This window comes from Sceloporus undulatus, chromosome 3 (genome assembly GCF_019175285.1).
Source record: "Sceloporus undulatus isolate JIND9_A2432 ecotype Alabama chromosome 3, SceUnd_v1.1, whole genome shotgun sequence".
NCBI classification, from domain to species: Eukaryota; Metazoa; Chordata; class Lepidosauria; order Squamata; family Phrynosomatidae; genus Sceloporus; species Sceloporus undulatus.
Window position 1 is genome coordinate 155,940,467 of NC_056524.1, and position 9,229 is coordinate 155,949,695.

General features: G+C 41.0%; 1 long non-coding RNA gene across 1 annotated transcript in view; it reads right to left on the reverse strand.

Moving 5' to 3' along the window:
* Positions 1-9,196, reverse strand: part of LOC121927382 — a 94,024-nt gene extending 84,828 nt beyond the window's left edge. The window contains exons 1-2 of the long non-coding RNA XR_006103190.1: positions 8,530-9,196; positions 7,657-7,750 (exon numbers count right to left, since the gene is read on the reverse strand). This is a non-coding gene — a long non-coding RNA (uncharacterized LOC121927382). The remainder of the gene's footprint in view (positions 1-7,656; positions 7,751-8,529) is intronic.
* Between the last annotated feature and the right edge of the window lie 33 nt (positions 9,197-9,229).

The window sequence follows — 9,229 nt, forward strand, 5'->3', positions numbered from 1 at the left end:
TTTCAAGTCTGATGAAGTTCACGAGGCTGACTGAACAAGATTGCACACTGGCAAATTTTCATACTTTTTGCATTTCCATACAGCAAATTATGTTTTCAGCAAAGGGCTATGCAGGTAAAAAAGCGGTGTAACAAATACCCAAGGACTGCTAGTATAGCCATTTGTTTTTTTCTAAAAAATTATCCCACATAACCAGGGTGGTTGTATTCAGTGTTCACCACAATTTTCAATTCTCATCCCAACTGGAGGGCGGATGACTCCAAACCATTTTGTATACCATCAGTCAGGCTATGTTACTCAGCGAGCTGGTCACACATTCTCAGGCATGATGAGCATAACCATATTACGCACCAATAGTTGGTGCCAAATTCTAAAGCTCATTCAAGTATGTTTCCATTACAACGAGAGCAAATTACATTCATTGTCACAACGTGACAAGTTTCCTATCTGTCTCTAGAGCCACTTCACGGGCTGTATTTCTATGGCTGATGTTTAACACAAAGATTTTTGCTTAGATTTTCCTTCCCCTACACAACATATAAAAATGATTTAAAATCAAAAATCATTTACAGTCCTTTCAAAAAACCAGTCACTCCAGATATTCGTGCTTAGCAGCCTGTATGTAGGTCTCTCTAATATCCAGCACCAAAATTAGATATAACTAGGAAAAGAGAAACGTAGGTGTGGTTGGATTTGGAGCAAAGAATAGTTAAGCATTCCCTGTAATGTTTAGACTTTTTGTTAAACAGAAAATGTTTGCTGACTATCGGCTCATGTACCTGTTTTACTAGCCCAAGCATTTAAATCTTTTAGATTCTGTTTGCAAATAGGGATTTTTATTCCAGAAAACTACATGCATGTTAGGTTCCATGTAAGCTATGGAGGAGAAGGTTATACGACATTCTGTTTGCATTTCACAAGAGGAATGACCTGTGGGTGCTCACTGATTGTCCAATGGCCCCAGAAGCCATCCAGACCCTGAGCGACAAGGTAGATAATAAAGCAGGGAGTACAGAAGCTGTAGCATCGCAAGACCCTTAGGTGCAGCTTGCTCCAGAGGTTCCTGACCCCACACCCTTGTTTTTAACAGATTTTGTCTTTCGCCTTTTGCTCGCTGATATAACTGAGGACAAAGCCATGTGGGGGCAGAGGGAAGGAAAGCAACTTTTCTTTTCCCTCCATGAATTCTCATATAGGTCATTCTTTCCCAGCTGGGGAAAGGATGAAGGGAAGGCTCTTCACTTCCTCCCAGTGACAAAAGGGGGGAATTCCCTATCATGTATGCATGTGTGCATGCCAGACTGTGGGACAGGTTACATTTTTGGATGACAAAACTCCCAGAATTCGCAGGGGTGGCTTGTGGAATGGTCCAAGCTGGTGCACCCGCGGTAATAAGGGAACACCACACCAGAGGCCAGAGAATTAAGCACCCACATTATAAGCAGAATCAGTGTGATTGTACAAACATTAGAAGGATTCTTAAACCACTAGTCTAATCCACAGTAAGGGAAGGGTTGTGTACCTATCAGTTCTCCCTTCCCTATGGCTGTATGCCAGGTCGGGGCAAAGTATGTTGGGCTGCGACTTCCATTGCCCTTAGTCAGCATAGCGAATGCTGAGAATGTCAGCCCAACAATGTTAAAGAGCCACCTTTACATATCTCTGGCTGTGTTAAAACATTATGTTCATGTTTATTTATTAATTATATTGTGTGTGGTTGTTGCATTCTGTACTTGGTACAAGGCCCAGAGAAGCAGCAGTAAGAAAATGGCCCGGGTACAGACAGAGCGGCTGGACCCTGACAAAAATTGTATGAGATAGCTGTGGTGTGTGACCAGAATCATGGAGGCTGGTTGCAGGGACATGGCAGTCACAGAGCCAGAGGTTGGGGTTCACAGCCAGGGAAATACAAATGGAAAGGAAAGAAGACGCCTGTGATAGAAAGACAACAGGATTGGATAGAGGCTGAAGCAAGGAAAGGCTAGCATCTAGGAGCAGAAACATGCAGGAGAGGTGCTGGAAGTGCTGTCATCTGGTCTATGCCCTTGAGGGGAAGCAGAGAGAGACGGAGCGACACCACATCCAGAAAAGTACGCTAGTTGCACGACACAGGCAAGCATTTTGGTCTGATCCATGAGTGTGAGACAAACACTAAAAAACATGCAGGCTTTATGTACAGCCTGATGAGATGCAGAAAAAGCATGATATAGGTGTCTATAATATAATTCAAGCAAACTTCATCATTATTATTTTTAGCACAAAGATGCGACATGGTTTCTTCAAAAAGAGATGCGATAGACATACCGAAACCCTTTGACATAAACGTACGCCCTTTGACACCCCAGGGCCACACCAGCAGTACAACTTCAATTAAATTACCAGGGCATCATACAAATAAAAACCCAATAATTAAATAGAAACAAACAGCTAACAATAACAGACCATAGAATGATGATGGCCTAAAAGCCCTGGGTGATTAAAGGCTCAAAGAAATCAAGTCAACCCCCCTGCCCTGAGAAAGCATGCTGAAAGCAGAGTACCGCAACAAAGTAGGCTCTTTCCCACTCACCACCTACCTCACTTTCAAGTGGACAGGCACATGTCAGAAGGCTGCTGAAATCCTTCAAGTAATGTGATCCCAATCCAAACTGCAGGAAAACGGGAAGCTACGCTGTAGAAAAAAAGCTTTCCCAAGGAAGATTGATGCTAGGAAATGATTTACAAAACTAGCTTTGTCTAGCTGGCTGGCTGCTCCTCATGCACCACTGAATTAATGTTCATGTTTATTACAGTCAGAGCCTTCCTTTCTTCTAATGACTTCAAGGTAGTGGGTTGGTCTCCTTCCCTCCAGTAGTTTCACACCCTTTGTGAGTAGTCAGGCCAGGGGCATCACTAAAAGGGGTTCATTCAGGGAGTGCCAGTCCACAGCAGGTGACAGTCTAAGTGTGTGTGAGGTGTGTGTGTGACACCACTGCCCCCCCAAACTGCCTTTTGGCAGCAAATGGCTGTGGTGTTAGCTGTTGTCCCTTTAAACACACGGGATGATGTGAGTGGGAGGTCAATACTCAGTGGGAAAGAGAAAGAAGAGGCCCTAGGTGTTTTTTAAAAATAAAAATTACACCACACACCACACCCACACATATGTATATATCGTATATAACTCGAACTACAAGTCGATTCATGTAATAAGTCGAGGACAAGATTTAGGGTCAAAATTATGATTGTTAAAAAAATAAAGAAAAATGAATTGCAAAGATTCCAGAGAGATAAGGAAATTACAGAGAGAAATTAAATCGATTCAAAAACAACTTGAAGTAGAAGCAACAAATGAACTAAATAGAGAAATTGAAGATTACCCAAACAAAACACTTTGAACAGGCAAACAAAACAGGTAAATGGTTGGCTACAAATTAAAAAAGGAAAAAAGAAAAGAAACGCAATAATAAAATTTAAACACGACAAAGGAGTGAGTAGTTACGCCAACAAGAAGAAATTAAAAGAGGTATTTGTGAACTTCTATCAGAACCTTGTATAAGGGAACAACTGGTGAGCCGTGAAGAGAAATCAAAGAATATGTAACTTCATCGAATTATTGAGAACTCTATCAGAGACGCACGAGCACATCTAAACAATCCCATATCAATACAAGAAATCTGGGAAGCAATTGATTCAAGCAAATTAGGGAAAATCGCCTGGTAATGATGGCTTAACAGCAAAATTCTACAAAAACATTCAAATAGCAATTGGGAGGGTTATAACTACACAGAAATCATTGAATGACGCTCTAGAACGGGACATATCCCCAACTCTTGGAAAAGAAGCAGAAATAATACTTAATTACCCAAGAAGGCAAAGTATTTTAGAACCTGCAAATTATCGTCCAATTTCATACTAATAACGACTACCAAAATATCACCACTATATTGGCCAAACCGTCTAAAGTACTGTTTAAAAGACTTAATTGATAATGACCCAAAGGGGATTTCTCCGAACAGATTTATGAGGGATAATTCGAGAATTTTATTAGATATAATAGAATATTATGAAAAGGCCACAATGACAAACAATTAGGACTTTTATTTTATAGACTTAGGAAAAAGCATTTGACTCAGTAATTGGCATACCCTGATTGAGGTGCTAAAGAAAATTCAAGTAGGCCCAAACTTTATCCAATTGGATAGAAAAAATATACATGAACCAAAGAGCTCAAATTAGAATAATGGTGAGAAAACCAAATTTATTAATTAACATTTGAAAGAGCGCACCAGACAAGGATGTCCTTTATCCCCGCTTTTGTTTTTATTAATAATAGACGCTTCTGATAAGAGAAATCAAAACAAGCTGATCAATAAAAGTATTAAAAATAGACACCAACAATATAAGATAAGAGCCCCTTTTGCAGACGACTTAATTTCTTCGCTGGATGATCCTCTTGGAAGTATTGAATTAGTAGTAGAAAAACTCTTGAAAAATCGGGCTTAATGATGCGTTGTAAAATTAATAAAAAAAATCTGCTATCCTTAACAAAAAAATATGGACAGAAAAAGACCGAAAACAACTGGATAAGTCGATGGTAACAACCTAGGGGCATATAGCAAAAGACTCTAAAGGATTGAAGCAAAGCAAAAACAATGTCAAAAACTTACAAAAAATTACTAGCAGACTTTGTGCTAGTCTCAAAGTGGATGGATGAGAGAGTGGAGGGGGCCAGTGCTTCCAAGACAGATTATCTCTTTTCACCATAGGATGAACTCTTTTAAATAAGGAGTTAAGATACAGTACTTACATTGACCATAGATAAGTCGGACTCAGTGTTTTTAGGTCAATGTTGACCAAAATTTAGACCTTATTAACATGAGTTCTATACAGTGTGTGTATGTGTGTTGTGTGGGTGTGGTGTGTGTGTGTGTGTGTATATATATACTATAATATATATATATATTATATATATATCTTCAAAAAACATATTCTTACTAAATTTTCCAAATTAACCAAAATGTTAAATACATTTTAACCACATGAAAACTATGTACATGTTAACTGCTTTATGCTGCAGTGTACAATCATATAATTAAAGGTATAATTGCATTTGGCTGGTTGTTATTGTTGCAACTATGCCACTGCATTCAGTGATACATGGGAATTACGATTTATGGCAATAGTTATAAGCTTTTTTTAACCAAAGCTTCTGAATGTGTGTGGTATGGGAGGAGGTCAATGGGAATGGGAGAGGTGACACCATGAGTTATGCCAGTGGCATCCTGAGGTCGGATCACTTGATGCGAAGGGGCAACTGCCTTGCCCCCACTGTCTTGTCTTCCCCCCTCCTGCCAGCCACAAAACCCAGGCTGCTGTGCAGCACCCCCTAATGTCTTCGCGCCTGGCATGTGCTGCAACCATGTCAGACATTTAACCCCCCCCCAAAGGTCTTCAGGGTTACAAGTCCTCTAGAGGCTGCTGTACCGCTTCCCTCAGTAGTGGCAGCTGCTGGGGAGGGGGCAATGCCTTCAACATTTGGCATGGCAGCAGCCACACTGGACCATGAAGGCCTTTTGGGAGGGCTTACTTCATGGCCTGGTATGGCTTCAGCTGCGCCAGAGGCTGAAGGCACTGCCTCCCAAGCAGCCACCATTTCTGAGAGGGGCAGCACTGCCGCCTCTGGAGGGCCTGTTTAGGTCCTGTGTGGCTGCTGGGCAATTGGGAAAGTGTCCTTTCTCATTCGAACCACAGCGATGCCAGTCCCTCCGGGTGCATCGACCCCACCGGGTAACACCTCCCCTCTGGGGTGTCACTCAGTGTGGTCTGCACCTCCTTGTGACACCACTGGTTATGGCACTGGGTAAAGCCAACCCTAGTGACTGAGTCAGGCTGATTGGGTTTTGGGCAGTGGGGGGGACTGATCCAAGGTCACCCAGTGAGTTTCATGCACTGGAGGTTAGAACAGTATTTCCCAAGTCCCAGGCCAGTACACTCCACTCCATGGCACTCCACTACAATGATGAGAATACAACATCATAAATGCCATTGCTTTTTTATCATAAGAAAGTGAAGCCTGTAAGGAGACTTGCCCTAAATTTCCATCTGCTTACTCAGAAAACTGTGGGGTACTACATAATACTAAGCACACACTACAGAAAAAGAGACAGAGGGCGCTGCCATCTTTTCTGGAGAAAAATGCTTTCTGGATCCAAAGTGGATAAGCATTGTACTTGTACAGTCATTCTGTCATAATTATGCATGACATATACCTATGTATTTCAGCTGAAATGCTGGATCTGCAAAGTATGTCTAGTCTTCAACAATAATATTAGTATTTTTCAAGAACTAATCATCCTGTGACACCAAATTGCCAGATGGAAAAATAAGACACAAATACTCCAGGAACTGTAAAGTGTTTTGGAACAGATCTCATGAGTATTTTCAGATTTATTCTTTGCACGTTTTGGCTTTGTGTGTTAGGACTAACTTGCAACAATAAAAGAAGCACCATATGGGAATCATGGCTGGAATAATTCTTCCATTAAGAACTGAACTGTGGAATTTATAAAAGACCCTCTGGCAAATTAAGTTAATGACTTTCTAAAAGCTCCCCAAAAGCTGAACACAATCTGTGCTGTTTCAGAAACACCCCTTTGCTGCAATAACTTTCCATTTTTGAGTTCAACTTTTCTTCTTTCAGCTGTTTTGTAGTCAACCCCTCAGGCTGATAGTAACCCTGCTCAGTATCTGAAAGTATTGTTCTGTCATTTGATATATACGAGTATGGAGAACAGTTACATTTTGTCTCTTCTCCATATCCATATCACAAAAACTACCTCCCATATGAATCAAGTGACAAACTTTCACTCTCAGCTGCAAAAATACCTACCTTTGCACCACTCTTTGGTTGTCAGATAACAGTTCAAATGGTGAAACCATGTTTCTACAGGTTTTTTTTAATTAAAAAATAAAAATACTTGAGGTTTATCAGGAAGGCCAGATAGTGATCATTATTATGCTTGTAAATAATCAAGATGGGATTCAATTACCCTAGTACTGGGGTAAATCGCAAATTGTGGCAGTGTTTCTACATGGTAACAAAAGAAGCACAATTCTTTCTATAACCTAAGCAGGTAATTCACTTACAGTATGTGGGAGCTGTAGCCTAAATCCAATGACTATTGCTAACTAGAGCGGGCGTACTACATGACAAACTACACTCTTCAAGCCTGTCCGAGCCTTGAAGAAACTACCACAACTACTTAAAGAAAAAAGGTCTCTCTCCTTTTGCATCTCTAGCAATTTACTGATTGTTCAAGCCCTCCCTCTTTGAAAAGATTATGTCTGAGGAAAGAAAAACACAAACTAAATGGCCACATGGTAGCCATGGCTTCAAGCTGTTACTATGCTCAGTGGAGAGCAAGGACTGCATCTACACTGCAGAATTAATGCAGTTTGATACTGCTTTAACTGCCTTGGCAGGCTTTAAAACACTTTGACTTGCTCTCCTGCTATCTGCTTCCTATTTTGGGGTGTCTTCCACTCCAGTAAGTAAGGACTGTTCTGTGGAATCTCATCCTAACTGAAATGAGAGAAAAATATGGTGTAGTACTTTGAGTATTGCACTAGGACTCCTAGAAATAGGATTCAAATTCCTGCTCAGCCATGGAAACACACCTTGGCCAGGTAACACCCTGGCAGCTTCAGCTGAAGGCAGTGGAAAACCTCTGAAGAAATCTTGCCAAGAGAACTTTTTGATAGGGCCGCCAACCTGAAACACATAATACAGTAAAACCATCCTAAAATAAAGTTAACGCATCTGAGAAAATAGACTTAAGTCTATGAAAGCTCATGTTGCCAACTTCTTTCTTTCTTTCTTTCTTTCTTTCTTTCTGTTAGTCTCAAAGTGCTACAAGATCTCTCTGCTTACTGATTCTACAGACTAACAAGGCTATATCTTTGCATTCTAAGATAAAGTTAGTTATTCTACCCCAATCTACATAACTGCGATGCCCCAAAGCTGCCCCAAAAAATTAGTTCTTGTGTCTCTAATGTAAACTCACAAAAGTGCTTTAAAATAGATAAAAAGTGAAATGGGTTCTTCTGTTGTCAACGCATGCACCACATCTTTAATAATGCTGCCTACACTTGTAGTGTTTCATTTTTTCTCAAGAGCAGAAAAGAGTTTGAATATCCTCCTCCTGAGTTGTTATCTATATCTCCACCACTTCAACCCTTACTTGACACCCTAAGAGTCAAATCTGCAGATAGCATTTTTATTGTACGATGTGCAAGGCAGAATATATAAACCATTTGGCCAAGGAGAATATGTTAGCCTTTTAAAGGGATGTGAACAATGCAGCCCTCCAGATGCTGTTGCACTGCAATGGCCAGCATCCTTCACCATTGGCTCTGCTGGCTAAGGCTGCTGGGATGCGCAGTCTGGCAATATAACTGGAGAGCCCCACATGATTTCCACCCCACGTTAAATGGAAAGCACAACACTAGTAATAATAAGCTGTATAAAAGCAATAATATGTAAATTCCTACCTTAGCTCTAGGCTATGGCTACATCAAGAGTAGTTTCTCAGACCTGCCAGAGAGCTGTCCATAGGAGAAAGCTGAAAGGGACCCTGAAAACACAGCAAAAGGGGTTCCCTGTGAGATGACTCTCCACAGCCTTCTTGAACTACTTTTGTGTAGTGCAATTGCCAAGTAACCTGAGGATGCCATCATAAAGCAGTTAACCAATAGCAGTTGTTTTGTCCTAGGAACAATTGAAACCATGGGAACTATGGATCTGACAAGGATGGATCAAGCATGACATGCCTTGCAGCAGTGGCAAGTTGTCTGGGTCAGGACAAAAAGACCTTGCCTCAAACCCAGAGGCCAACTTTGTCCACTTGGGAAATGTCATCGCAGGACCCAATCACGTCACCCAAAATATCAGAGGCACTTTCGCTTGCTCACAGGGTGACCAGGTGGCCTCACCACGAAGGAAGACAAGATACTGCAAAAACGTAGGGCATTACAAAATAAAAGCTAAAAAAATTCATATAAATAATAAATTCATGCTTCACAGTTATGCTCAGAATGGAGGACACTTTGCAATTCGGCCTGGATAGGAGGCTTAAATGTGACGTGAATATTACATCCCTGTGAGTGTTTCGAACTGTTATTTCCATTCTGAGCCTGAACCTTAAATTTATATTAGTGTTTTGAGCTTATTGGGTCATGTCCTCCATTCTCC